The sequence below is a fragment of the Psammomys obesus genome, unplaced genomic scaffold (genome assembly GCF_907164565.1).
Source record: "Psammomys obesus unplaced genomic scaffold, mPsaObe1.curated_primary_1811, whole genome shotgun sequence".
Taxonomy (NCBI): Eukaryota; Metazoa; Chordata; class Mammalia; order Rodentia; family Muridae; genus Psammomys; species Psammomys obesus.
In genome coordinates this window covers 16,856,042-16,871,122 of record NW_026596088.1, presented here as the reverse complement: position 1 = coordinate 16,871,122, position 15,081 = coordinate 16,856,042, and positions in this window count along the sequence as shown.

The window sequence follows — 15,081 nt, the reverse complement described above, 5'->3', positions numbered from 1 at the left end:
AGAAAACACTGTTAATCCACTCAACCATTTATTTCATCTTGCCAGCCAGCCAGCCTGCCAGCCGGCCTGCCAGCCGACCTGCCTGCCTGCCTGCCTGCCTATCTCTTTCTCAAGATGGTTTCATGTAAAGTAGGCTGGCCTCAACTTACTATTTGTCAAGGATGACCTTGAACTACTGGTTCTCCTACCTCTACCTCCCAAGTGCTCTCACCCATCTGCTAGTGTCCACATTCCATCCTTAGAGACCGGCAAGTGTGAAGCTTCAGCCCTACCCTTAGGCTTCTGTCTATTTCTGGTTCCTGGGGGTTTGTCAGAATTGGTTATGTTTTTTTTAAAAAGTCACCTTTGCATTTTAAATGTCATGGCTAGATGTAAGCAAGGTTTATTTATTTTTTTTAGAATCCTGAGCTCACTTCCTTGTTCTGAGGTCAACCCCACCACCACCACACACACCTGGTTTCTTTCCTCCACCTACTGTTGAAACCGCTAAAGGCAAGGTCATTGATCTGACTGTTGCCAATCCAAGGGACCCAACTGTTCTCTGTCCTAATCGTACTTGACTCTTCCTTGGCTTTTGACATACCTGACTTCCCTGCTATTATATTTTAAATTTACTTTTTTTTTTTTTTCTTTCTGAGTCTGCATAATCTCACTCAATATAATCTTTTATAGGTCCATCCATTTACCTGAAAATTTTATTATTTCGTTTTTATTTACATTTGAATAGCACCTAATTGTGTAAATGTAGCACATTTTCGTAAAATTATCATATTACAGACATGGGTTGTGGGTATAACTAAAATACACTAAACTTGGGAGAACGAGACAAAGGTATCTAGAAAATGCAAGGTTAAGGCAGATTTTATAGGTAATACTAAAACTTCCTAGGCTACATAGTGGAACCATAACTTAGAAAAGTAAGCAAAAATTATAATTTAAAGATGGTAAGATAGAGGAAATATGAAAGACAGAAAGGGAGGAAGGTCACTTAGGATTTATAATGTGGTAAAGTATAGTCGGAATAAATGTTGCAAGCGGTTTCAAGTAAAGAAAACACATGGAGTAATTGCCTGAGTAAACAAAGAGAATGACAAGATACATTACAGAAATGAAAACAGTATAAACACATGGTTTATAGCCCCCCCTTTTTTTTTTTTTCAGAAACCTTTCCTCTAATTTGTTTCATTATAAATACCATATCTTGCAGTCTTAGTGAGTAAAGTTCAGAATGTAGTGGATTTTTAGACTTCTGAAGAAAACCAAATTGCTCACTTTAGACATTTGTTAAAGGTGGTTTTTTTTGGTTGTTTGTTTGTTTTTGTTTTTGTTTTTTTTCTTTTTGTCATTTTGAGTGATTTTGGACACCGGCCAATCCTAAGTTGAAACGGGGACAGGAACAAAGGATTGTATTCTGTGACGAGGCCACACTACACTCTTAAGATGAATTGCTGATGTCATACACATCATAGGAAAAAACAAATACAAGAAAGAAAGAGTAAAAAGCTTCAATAGCTGAAAACTTAATTATATGCCACTATCAGTTTAGAAGGGCTTTTAAACATGTCCAAAATGTCTACCAAATTTACAGCAGGAGTGACAGCAGATTTTTTTTTTATTAATTACACTTTATTCATCTTGTATCCCCCCATAAGCCCCTCCCTCCTCCCCTCCCAATCCCACCCTCCCTCCCCTTTAAATTTACTTATTTTATTAATTTTTTTTTTTTGAATAGGGTCTCATGTTGCCTAGGCTAGCTTTGACCTCACTATGTGCCTGGGGACGACTTTGAACCTCTGATACTACCGCATTTGCTGCTCTGAGATTGCGGGTGTGTTCGAGCATGCCTAGTTATTTCAGTTCTTATTTGTATGTATAATGGTTTGCAGGAGCTCTCCTACTGAGCTACCCCACACCCACTCTGTTCTCACAACATGGTCCACTTTGTCACTTAGCTCTGTCTCCCTCATCCTGCTGAAGTCCCAATGTGCAGCTCAAAGCTAGGAAAGGGGATGGCTCCTAAATGCTCTCTGACCCTTGGCCAGGCCCAAGTCAAAAGAGGAAACTACATGTCTGAACCAGATGTCCTTTTCTCTACACCTTCACCTTCTAGAAATTCTCAGTCTTAGAGGTTTTTTGGTTTTGTTTGTTTGTTTTTACGAGACAGGGTTTCTTTGTATATCCTTGACTGTCCTTGTTCTGTAGCCCAGGCTTACCTCAAACCCACAGAGATCTGCCTGCCTCTGCCTTCCGAGTGGCTATGTCACTGATGATGTCTTTCTGTCCCCCAGCATAAATAAGCATTTACTTTTTTAAAAAGCTTTTACATTTATTTATCTGTCTATTCAGTTATTTACTATACCTCTGCCATGCGGATCATCGGGCTTGGCAGCAGCAGGTACCTCTATCTGCTGAGCCATCTTGACAGCATCATTTAATTTTTTAATAATTATTTTGAAATGCCACCTTTACCACACATTTGAGTTTTTTTCTAGACTTTTTTTTTTTTTGGCTGATTTAAAATTAATGAATTGTGTGTGTGCCCATCCATGTGCTATGGATAGAGTATGGATGTGGAGGTCATAGGACAACTTTGTGGAGTCGGTTCTTTCCTTCCACCGTTACATGGGTTCCAGGGATTGCACTCCGGCCATCAGGCTGGTGTGGAAAGCGCTTTACCGCTGAGCCATCTATCTGGCTGGCCCTGTTTGTTTGAGGCAGCCATGCATCTACCCTCAGCTGACCTCGAACTTGCCTTGTCAACGAGGCTGAGCTTCAGTGTGCCCTACCACACCTGGCTGCACTCTTAGTTTTATTTCGCTGCTTATTTCTGCATCCACATCTCACCTTTTGATCAGTATAGACCCGTGTTTATCCTTTGGTAGGCCCTGTTCTTTATCATCTCTGTTTTTCTTTGTCAGAAATTTCCTGACTAGTACTTTCTACATTTTTTTTTCTCTGTTCGAGACAGGGTTCCTGGCTGTTCTGAAACATGATCTGCAGACCAGGCTGGCCTCAAACTCAGAGATCCACCAGCTGCTGCCTCCCTAGTGCCAGGATTAAAGGTGTGCGCCACAACCACCCAGCAACATTTTAAAAGAGCCTATGGTATAAATTTTAAGCACAAGGGGTAAAAGTCTCCCGGGAAAGATGAGAAATGCCCATCTGATATTTCTGGGCCTGTCCTTAAAGCTGTAGGCATCTTCACAGTGGATGTATTGTGACCCTGTGGGCTTCTAGGCTATATCACTCAAAGTATAACTTATGGCAAGGTTTAAAAGGAAAGACTTTCTCTTTGTAAACAAACTTGTGAAGTGGGCGCTGTTTAGATTTAGAAATGAGAGGCCAAAGGTAAAAACTTGGTTTCTAGATCATTTGGGGCTTAAGTGAGCACTGCTTATTTGTTCTCTTTGACCTGTCTATTGTAGGTGACCCTAGGGAAATGCACATGGTTTTTTAGGCTGTTGTCAGTGGTGTCAAAGTTTCCAGACTCTGCCAGAAGGGAGCAAACCAGATCCCTAGATGAAGGGCATCTGCCTTCTGGACTTTCCTCGATTTTCCTGAATGCAGTGGGGTGTTTTTGGTGAGAGTTGGGTATGTTTCCCAAAATAAGAAAGGGATGGATGAATGTAGTGAAAAGAATCAGCCCAGAGGCGAGGCCCATGAGCTGAGGGTCCAGTCAAGAAGACTGACTTCAGAACGTCCCCTTCATGGGGGCTGGGGAAACAGCCTAGCTGGAAATGGACTTGGGGTCCCCAGCACCCATGTAAAAGTATTGGACCTTAGAACTCATTGGTTGGTCAGCCTAGCTGAGTTAGTGAAGTCCAGGCTCGGTGGAGACCCTCACTCCTGAAACAAGGTGCAGAGGGTTTGAGAATGAACACTAACTTCACACAGGAACACAGATGTGCACCTGTGTGTGTCTGTGCCCCCACAAAGCAACACAGGCGTGCATGTGTGTGCACACACATCCATTCAAACACAAATGATGTTGTTTCTTTATGTCTTGGTGGCACTCAGCACTTTCTTCCTGTTTTCCAATTAACTAATTGATTGATTATTTTGAGACAGTTCTTATGTACTCCAGGCTGTCCTAGCACAACAGAATATGAACCTGAACTCTTGATTCTCCTGTATTCTCCTGTATTCATAGTCATTAGGCACCATGCCCAGTTTTTTTTTTTTTTTTTTCATTCACGGTTTCTCTGTGTAGCCTTGCTGTCCTAGATCTCGCTCTGTAGACCAGGCTGGACCAGGAGCTCATAGAGATCCACCCGCCTCTGCCTCCCAAGTGCTGGGATTAAAGGCATGTGCCACCACTGCCTGGCTACCATACCCAGTATTATAGGGCCCTGAAGATCTACCCCAGGGCTTGGTGCATGCACTGTCAAAACTGAGGCGTTTCTTTCAACTCAGTACTTTTTTGGTTGTTTTGTTGTTGTTGTTTAATTTTTTCATATTTATTTATGTATATAAGTGTTCATGTGCATGTATGTCTGTGTACCATGCATGTGCCTGGTGCCTGTGGAGGTCAGAATAGGACATCGGATCCCCAGGAGCTGGAGTTATGGATAGTTGTGAACTGCTTTGTAGGAGCTGTGAATCAAACCCAGGTCTTCTGCAAGAACAAGAAGTGCTATTAGCCACTGAGCCATCCCTCCAGCCCGTCACCTTAGCACGTTTCCCCTCTTATAGTCCAAGGAGGAGCCCTGCTGCCTGAGGTTGCCGCCCTCCCAGTCCGGAGAGCCATTCTGAACTTCGTGTTAAGCTGCAGGACTCCCTCTCCCCAGCAGGGCCTCCTGCCCTCTGCCTGACTTCATCTGCAGAGAGTCTCTAGACACAGATGCCCCTAACCACATTTGGTATATGGCCTTTGACACAGCTTCCTGCTAGCTCTCCCCTCCCTGTGCCTATATGATAATTAGGTACTGTGTTCCTATTCCTAGGATAGGAGCGTGATGTTTCATGCAAATTAAGCATCCTTGAAGCTCTAGTTCCAATCAATTATGTACACCTATCTTGGAGTGACTTGCTCACTCCCTAAGGGGTATATAGCCTTTGTTTTTCCAAATTAAAGTTAAACTGGCTCCCTGAAGTGGTTCCTGGGGTGTTTGGTCTCTGTCCTGCTCCAGGCCTCCCAAGCTCTGTGATTTGCCTTCTGCTCCTCCTGCCTTTGTGGGTTGGTGGCCAACAGCCCCCCCCCCCCCCCCCCCGCGGGCGCGGGGCCCCACCCCCCCCCCCCCCCCCCCCCCAGGCAGGAGAACCACACATGTGTCCTCTTCCTATGAATATTGGGTCCCTTCTTGTAGTTCTTAATCTCATTAATAAAACATTTAAGGACTAACTCAAACAGAAGCTCAGGACAATTTTATGAGCGGCTAAAGGAAACCTCCAGGCCAGGCAGCTGTACATTTTGGTCATTGCCTGTAGGAGGAAGATGGAGCAGAAGGAAAAGCAATGCTATTTAGGTTGCCGTGGAGGGCAGACCCATGTCAGGTAAGCAGTCACACCGTGGGAAGGAGAACTTTAAAGAAAGGGGAAAGCCTGACGTGTTGCAGAAACTCTGCTTAGAAATGGGACAGAGGGGCTGGACAGATGGCTCAACAGTAAGAGCCCTGGCTGCTCTTCTGGAGGACTGGGGTTCAAGTCCCAGAATTCACATGGCAGCTTACAACTGTCTGTAACTCCAGATCCAGGGGAATTGACACCCTCACACCAATACACATAAATAAAATAAAATAAAATAAAATAAAAAAAATAAAGAAAAGGGACAGGAAGACAAAAAGAGAAAGCTATGTTGTTTTAGGAAAGTATAACTGCAGGTCTGTAAGCGACTGTGCTAAGGATTGGGGAATTCTGGGAAGGAAAAGGTAGGAGTGGGGATTCTGGGAAAGAAAAGGTAGGAGTGGGATTCTTGAAAGGAAAAGGGCTTTATTTCCTTAGGGGCTAATTGTTCATCTCCTCTCTTTATCACGGTTTAAGGTGAGCCTGCCTTCCTGAGGGGAGGCTCCTTGGCCAGCTGAATGACCTGCGCAGCCTGATTGCAGTTCAGGTGTCTCCACCCAGAGGTAGATACCATTCTCTTGATTAGGATCAATAGCTCTTCCTTGATAGGCCTTCAAAGCTACTGTAACAGCAGCTCCAGCCCCAGCCCTTTGCCCTCATATGTAGAACCATGTAGTTCATGTGTCCTGGGTCCTAAATCACCTTGAGCAGCCAGAGAGCAGGCTCTGCACCAAGTCACCTTTGGGATGGTCCCACCACCTCTAACTCAGCCCCTAGTAAATAGAAGGTAAATAAATAGTAAATAAATGATTATGAGCTGGGCGTGGTGGCACATGCCTGTGATCCCAGCATTCTGGGAGGCAGGGGCAGGTGGAACTTAGTGAGTATGAGGCCAGCCTGCTCTAAAAAGTGAGTCTAGGACAGCCAAGGCCACACAGAGAAACCCTGTCTCAAGAAACCAAAATAAATAAGATCATGAAACAACTCAGTGAATCTAAAATGCAAAGCATTTCTCTGGAGTAGTTCTGTTACTCCTGAGGCCAAAGTCTCAGAAAGCTTGGTTGAACTTTAACCTTTCCTAGGAGTCCTAGATAAAAAGTTAGTTCTGGCTGTTTTTCTTTCTTCCTCATGGTGGGTGGAGTGAGTTAACAATTTCGTGTACGCTTGTATTAATTTCTTGACTGGAGAAGGCTACAGCCATTTACAGAGTGGAAGGACTTTCTGGTTGGATGTTTATTTGCTCTTTGGTTTATTTTGCTCTTCCTTCCCTCTTTAATCACGGCCTGAGTGACATAATTTCCCTTAGTCACTCAGCAGCAGCAGCAGCACAGGCCTGTGGCTTCCCCTGCCATTAAAGGTCAACTTTCAAGAAAGTTTTGAGCTTAAGGGAATCAGATCTGTCTTAATGAAACTCTTCAAGCTCAGCTTTATGCGTCTGTTTTGTTTTTGTTTGTTTGTTTGTTTGTTTGAGACAGAGTTTCTCCCTGTGGCCCTGGCTGTCCTGAAACTCTCTCTAGAACAGGCTGGCCTTAACTTATAGAGATCACCCTGCCTTTGTCTCTTGAGTGTTGGAATCAAAGGTGTGTGCCACTACTGCCCAGCTTGCTATGTTCTTTGTTTTGTTTTGTTTTGTTTTGTTTTGAGACAGGGTTTCTCTGAGCAGCTCTGGCCTTTCTGGAACTCACTATGAAGACCAGGCCAGCCTTGAACCCAAAGATTTTCTTGTGTCTGCCTCCCAAGTGCTGGGATTAAAGGCATGCGCCACCTCCACCTGGCTGCTGTTTTGTTTTGTAAGAAAGGATCTTGCTATCAATGGAATCGAACAGAAGACCCAGAAATAAACCCACACACTTACGGACACTTGATTTTTGACAAAGATGCCAAAACCATACAATGGAAAAAGATAGCATCTTCAACAAATGGTGCTGGTCCAACTGGATGTCTACATGTAGAAAAATGAAAATAGATCCATACTTATCACCCTGCACAAAACTGAAGTCCAAGTGGATCAAAGACCTCAACATAAAACCAGACACATTAAATCGGCTAGAAAAAAAAGTGGGGAATACCCTAGAACTCATTGGTACAGGAGAAAACTTCCTGAACAGAACACCAACAGCACAGGCTCTAAGAGCAACAATCAATAAATGGGACCTCATGAAATTGAAAAGCTTCTGTAAAGCAAAGGACACTGTCATCAAAACAAAGCGACTGCCTACAGATTGGGAAAGAATCATCACAACCCTTTATCTGACAGAGGACTCATATCCAATATATATAAAGAACTAAACAAGCTGAAAAGCAATAAACCAAGTAATCCACTTAAAAAATGGGGAACAGAGCTAAAGAGAGAATTCTCTGCAGAGGAATATCGAATGGCAGAAAAGCACTTAAAGAAATGCTCAACCTCATTAGCCATTAGGGAAATGCAAATCAAAACAACCCTGAGATTTCACCTTACACCCATCAGAATGGCCAAGATGAAAAACTCAAGGGACAACACATGCTGGAGAGGTTGTGGAGAAAGGGGAACCCTTCTCCACTGCTGGTGGGAATGTAAACTGGTACAACCACTCTGGAAATCAATCTGGCACTTTCTCAGACAACTAGGAATAGCGCTTCCTCAAGATCCAGCCATACCACTCCTAGGCATATACCCAAAAGAGGCGCAAGTACACAAAAAGGACATTTGTTCAACCATGTTTGTAGCAGCTTTATTTGTAATAGCCAGAAGCTGGAAACAACCCAGATGCCCCTCAACTGAAGAATGGATGCAGAAACTGTGGTACATCTATGCAATGGAGTATTACTCAGCAATGAAAAATAAGGAAATCATGAAATTTGCAGGTAAATGGTGGGACCTGGAAAGGATCATCCTGAGTGAGTTGTCCCAGAAGCAAAAAGACACGCATGGTATATACTCACTCATATAAACATACAACATAGAATAAACCCACTAAAATCTGTACATCTAAACAAACTAAGCAAAAGAGAGGACCCTAACTAAAATGTTCAATCCCCATCCTGAAAGGCAAAGAGGATGGACATCAGAAGAAAAAGAAAATAGGAAACAACCTCGGAACCTGCTACAGAGGGCCTCTGAAAGCCAGAAGAAAACAGGAAACAACCTTGAAACCTGCCACAGAGGGCCTCTGAAAGCTTCTGCAGTATAGACTGTCAAAGCAGATGCTGAGCCTGATGGCCAACTGATGGGCAGAGTGAATGGAATTTTATGTAAGAAGTGGGAAATAGTAAGAGCTGGAGGGGATGGGAACTCCACAAGGAGAGCAACAGAACAAGATAATTTGAACACAGGGAACTTCCCAGAAAATCATACTCCACCCAAGGACTATTGGTGGAGATGACCTGGAACCCCTGCACAGGTGTAGCCCATGGCAATTCAGTGTCCAAGTGGGTTACATAGTAATGGGAAGAGGGACTGCCTCTGACATAATCTGATTGGCCTGCTCGCTGATCACTTCCCCCTGAGGGGAGAGCAGCCTTACCAGGCCACAGTAGAGGACAATGCAGCCACTTTTGATGAGAACTGATAGACTAAGATCAGAAAGAAGAGGAGAACCTCCCTTATCAGTGGACTTGGGGAGTGGCATGCATGCAGAAAGGGGAGGGAGGGTGGGATCAGCAGGGGAGGGAGGGGCTTATGGGGGGATACAAAATGAATAAAGTGTAATTAATAAAAAATTAAAAAAAAAAGAAAAAGAAAAAAAAAAAAAAAAGAAAGGATCTTGCTGTGTAGCTCAGGTTGGTCTCAAATTTACAATCCTCCTGCCTCAGCCTTCCCAGTGCTGGGGACAGCCACCAAGCCTGGCTCAGCCTTGTGTTTTGGTAGTCCCACAACTCTAACTGAACATGGAGGCTGCAATGGCTGGGCTCACTGTGGTTAGGAATTAAGTTCTCTGAGGAAGATCAAAGGCTCAGATCACCATTTTGAAATAGTTTCCCTGTAGCCCCTATGCCAAAGTGGGCCTGGGGTTTGGAGCACCTTTGGTTGATTGTCCTTATTTGTTTTTTTGAACTCATAGAGAGCTACCTGCCCTCCTGGCTTTTTGTTTTGTTTTGTTTTTCGAGACAGTTTCTCTGTGTAGCCTTATCTGTCCTGGACTCACTTTGTTGATCAGGCTGGTCTTGAACTTAGATTGATCCGCCTGTTTCTGCTTTCCTGAGTGCGCCACGGCTCTTTTTTTTCCCCCTCTTCAGTCACAGGTGTTAAGTAGACAGGCCCTGGGCTGGGGCCGTGGTTTTGTGGTAGTGCTCTTACCTAGGAAGTTTGATGGCCTGGAATTCCAGGCCTGAGAGAAAGAGGAAGGGGGGCAGGGACGGAGGGGGAGAGAGGAAGACAGTTTGTATGACTTGATTTATAATATATCATCCAGCTAGGTTTCCAGTTACCTTTTAAGTACGTGTGGAAGCCAGAGGAGTATTTGGGTCTTTCTCGGTGCTCCCTACCTTATTTGTATGTGTGTGATATGTATGCTCTGTGTGTGTGTGTGTGTGTGTGTGTGTGTGTGTGTGTGTGTGTGTGTGAGTGGTATGTATACCTTACTTTATTGTTTTTTGAGACAGGGCTTCTGTGTAGTCCTGGCTGTTCTAGAATCTTCTCTGTAGACCGGGCCATCCTCAAACTCAAAGAGATACACCTGCCTCTGCCTCCAAGTGCTTGAATTAAAGGTGTCAGCCAAGGACTGGCTTTTCTTTCTTTCTTTCTTTCTTTCTTTCTTTCTTTCTTTCTTTCTTTCTTTCTTTCTTTCTTTCTTTCTCTTTTTAAGTAGAGGAAAGTTTCATGATTCCTGGTATCCTGAGGAAGGGCATGAACATATAATTAAACTGCAGAGTATGTTGGAAACGATGCCTCGGCGCCTGTGCAACAAAAATGTTGCTAGGGTAGGGAAGGGGAATGAGAGACGTCCAAGGCATTGTGAGCAGGCCCTGGGCCACCACAGGAAAATCTGAGCTGGGCAATGCAGTCTGGTCTGACTCCCGGCAGGTCTGGGCCTTGCTTTAAAGATACTTCCTGTTCCCTGCTATCTCAGTCTGGACAGGGTAAATCATTCCACACTCATTTCTGGAAGGTTCTGCCTAGCTTGCATTCCCCAGAGGCAGTCCATCCTGTTACGGTTTCTTGGAGCCCTTGCAGTGTGCTCACAACCTGTCTGAGTTACGTCTCTCAGGCTTGTGAAGGCTCTTGGCTCTCTTCCCACTGGAAGATACAGGGGCTCTGCCCCACAACCTTCTGCTGAGCTAGGGCTTTAGAACCCCTGAAATCAGACAGGGGTTCTAATCCCAGCTCTTCCTTCTGTGAACAGGGTGTACTTCAAGCTGAACTTGAACTGATCCGCAGGTCAATTTCCTCCACTCTAACGTGGGGATAATGCTGGGGGTGGCCCCATGCTAATTACTGGCCCTCAGGGTCTGGCTGCTGTCCAGATACACTTATCCTTGTTGTGTAAACCTGCCCAAGACATTACACCTGAGTTTTTAAAAGGCCTAAAACCTGGGCAGGGCAGAATGGGATAGGCTGGCCAAGGTTCCTAGGCTTTGGAAACAGAATCCCAGGAAACAGACAGGAAGAGAGAAGGAAGGATGCCACGATGGGTTAGCGTGGAGAAGGAAGCATGTGGTCTGGGAGGAAGGGCTCCAAGGATGGCTCCGATGGAGGAAACAACAAGATGAAAAATAGAAGCAGGAATCTTGGGATGATGGATGGAAGGTAGCCCAGACAGGAATGGTTAAGGCAGATGGCATCAGATGGGGGAGATGGATGGCAAGGTTATTGAGACAGTGGAGGTGAAATATCTGCCCAGCCCAAGGTAAATAAGGCAAGTATAAAAGCTAACAGGTGTCTGTGTCTTATTAATTGTGATAGTGGGTTAAATAATACCGCCATGATAATTTTAGGGCTAAGGATAATAAACAACATTTAGCCCAACACCTATTTTATTTACAACCACAGGATAATTAATTGATTGTACTGGGTTCTGTGAGGATTTCCTTGATGCTGAAATTCCCAAAATTCAAAATCTCCAAAGACTGAAAATTTCACACAATTAGAATCTTGAAATATTAAAGTACAGAGTGATGAAATCTATGAGCCAAAATTATTAAAATTACAAAAGGTTATGTGAGGCCAGGGAGATGGCTCAGCAGGACAAAACTGCTTGTCAGGAAAGTCTGATGACCTGAGTTCCATTCCCAGAACCCAGAGAAAAAGCCAGATGCAGTGGTATAGATGATAATCCCAGTACACCTAAGGCAAGAGGGAAGGCAAAGACAGAGAACTGGTCTGAAGCTCCAGCCCAGCCAGCCTGGAGTACACTGTTCCTCAGCAGAAACAGCAAGAGACCCAGCTCAGCAAGGTGGAGGGCGGGGGTGGGGGGGTGGAGAGATGGCTCATTATTCAGAGTGCTGCCTGCTTTTCCAGAGGACCTGGGTTTAACTCACAACACCCATGGCCATTCAGACAGTCTGTAATTCCATAAGTTCAGTCTCTGGGGATCTTCTGTCCTCTAAGGACACCAAGCATAGACATACATGCAGACAAACATCTAAAGACCTTAAAAAAGAAAAAAAGAAAGGAAAAAGAAAAAGAACTGACTCCTACAAGATGTCTTCTGGCAGTCACATGTGCATATCACATGTGTTTGTACATGTGTACACACACATGCTCACAAAATAATGGAGCATTTGTTCATGTATGTATATGTGTATATAAATATATACATACATACCATATAGAGAGTTATGTAAAAGCAATAGAAACTGTGTTGGCAGGGGGAGATGGGGAAGAAGAGAGGAAGCCATGCCCTTTGAGTTAGGGTCTGCTTGGCAGAGAACGGCAAGTTTCAGAGAAGAGTGATGTCCAGGGCATCAGGGAAAGCACGCCAGGGCGTTATGTTTGTAATTTGCTTTGTTATGCATTTTATCTTTGCAGTATTTTCTACACCTGTGGTGTAAATAGTGGGAAGACTTGAGAGTGTTCTAACACACTTTTTTCATTCTTTGCAAGTTTGTCTCAGTGAAGGTGCATTCTTAAAATGCTACGTTTGTGAGCATTGTGTGCCTATATGCAAAAATGTTGACGCTTCCTTAATAAATGCTGTGATGTCATTTTGTCTATCTGTGACTGTGAAATACTTTGGATGGCTACATAGGTGGTTGTGATATACTGCATTTTTTTGATCAATCTTGTCAGCTTGGTGTCTGTCAATTACCAGCTTGAGAGCTATGCATTAGGCATTTCATTTTTTTTTTTAATTGGTTTTTTTGAGTCAGGGTCTCACTATGTAGCCCTGGCTGTTCTGGAACTCCCTATGTAGGACAGGCTGGCCTTGAACTTGTAGAAATCCACCTGTCTCTGCCTGCCTCCCTAGGGATTAAAAGCATTCTCACCATCCCTGATCTGTATTTCAAGTTTTGATCTATTTCTCTATGAACATAATTTGCTTGTGATTGAGTTATCTGTGCAGTTAGTTAACTGTTAGTGGAGCCAGGTGTTTATATTGGCAAAAATATACATATGATTATTGCCTACCTTTTTTTTTTCCAGAGCTGAGGACCGAACCCAGGGCCTTGCGCTTGCTAGCAAGCGCTCTACCACTGAGCTAAATCCCTAACCCCTGTTTTTGTTTTTCTAGGCAGAGTTTCTTTGTGTGGCCTTGGCTGTCCTGGAACTAGCTCTGTAGGCAGGTTGCCCTCGAACCCACAGAGATTCACCTGCCTTTGACTCCTGAATGTTGGGATTAAGGTTTTTGCCTACCTTAATGTGTGACGTGACCTATGCAGCAGTCTGTTCTTTATGTTTCTCAAATAAATCTCATTTGAACATGTAAAGATGGGCGTCTGATATTCCAGTACTTGGGAGGTAGAGGCAGGAGAATTGCCATAAGCTCCAGGCTAGTAGAGCCTATATAAGTGAGTTTCAAGTTAGCCAGGGCTACATACTGAGACTCTGTCTTGTGGGGTCCCTTCAAGCGCTGCTGCCAGCGAGAAATGAGCCACAAGGCAAGAAGGAAACTGTTTAGCATGACTTAGTTAGCCAGTGCTGGTTCAAACTTCTTGGAGCAGTTTATTTAAAAAAAAATTTTTTTTTTTTTTGAGAGAGGGTTTCTCTGTGTAACAGCTCTGGCTGCCCTATAACTCATCCTGTAGACCAGGCTGGCAGTCTGGCTTTGAACCCACAGAGATCTGCCTTCCTGGGTCTAAAGTTTGGGACTAAAGGTATGTGCTACCACCACTAGGCCATTAAAAAACAAAAATGAAAAACCAAAAAATAATATAATTAAACACAGTCAAACTTTGGGAAAAAGTTTCCTTGTGACAATTATCACAACAAAGCTTCAGTAACTACACTGAACTCCCTTGCAAAGTACATGTCTTTTGCAAAGCAGCTGTGACCTCTTCCACAAGAGCATGGAGGCTCAGGACAAGGGTGTGGGGAGGGAGGGTTTGTAACAAGCATAGTTAACAGTCTTTCACAAAGTACGTGGGACTTCTTTCATAAGGATGGTTCTATTGACTGGGAAACAATGCTCTGGACAAGGGAATTCATGTGAGGCCTGGCTTTACAGAAGAGCAAAGATTACCCAGTTATTGAACAGCGCCTGCTCCAGCCTTCCAGAGGAACCGGTGTCAGTTTCTTCCATTGAAGACAAAACACCTGCGTGTTGAACGAATCTGGTTTCTCTGCAGCCATCTGTGAGCTAAGCAAACCCATGCCCTTTACAGTCTCAGTAAAACAGAAGAAACGGGAGCAAGCAAACAAATCAAAGCGTACAGAGAAAGAAAACAAGAAGTAGGTACGCAGAGTGCAGCTCAGTGGTAGGGCAGGCTTAGCCCAGAGGAGGCCGGGCTTTATCCTCAGTACCTAAAAACAAAAACAGGTAAGGGGCCGTGAGAGCTCAGCGGGCAAAAGCTCCTGCTGCCCAGCCTGACCACCTGGGACCCACGTGGTACAAAGGGAGAACAGATTCCCCAAATTTCCCCTTCTCTGATTATCCATGTGTGTGCTATGGAATGCACGTGTGTGTGCGCGCGCACACACAGACACACACAAACTAAATTTTTAAAAAATCAAGGAATTTGACCTTAAAATAGGAAGATTTGTGTTTTGTCTTCATTTTGAGACAGGGTCTCAGTGGGTAGCCCCAGCCTGGAACTCACTATGTATTTCAGGTTGGCCTTGAACGCACAGAAATCCTCTTGCTTCTGTCTCCTGAGTTCTGGGATTAAGGCCATGCCACCACCTTGTCTTGAATGTGGAGGTTTCATCTTTTGGGGTTTTAACAGTCCGGGTGTTCAGAATCCTGGCTTTTGGGTCTGTAAGTCCTCTAATGTGAGGAACTTACGATGGGGAGAGGCCAGACATTTGTGAGTGGAGGTGATGGGCACGCTGGAGCAGACAGATCACATGTGTGCCCCCTTCCTGCCTCACAGTGATAATGTCTTATCAACACGTCAGACACCTACCCTCCTGCTGAAAGTCCTGCGTGAATGTGGCTTCTGTTTCCTCCTCCGTAACCTACTCTAGTTTCACAATCTGCAAGGCAAGGAAGGGGTTCTGAA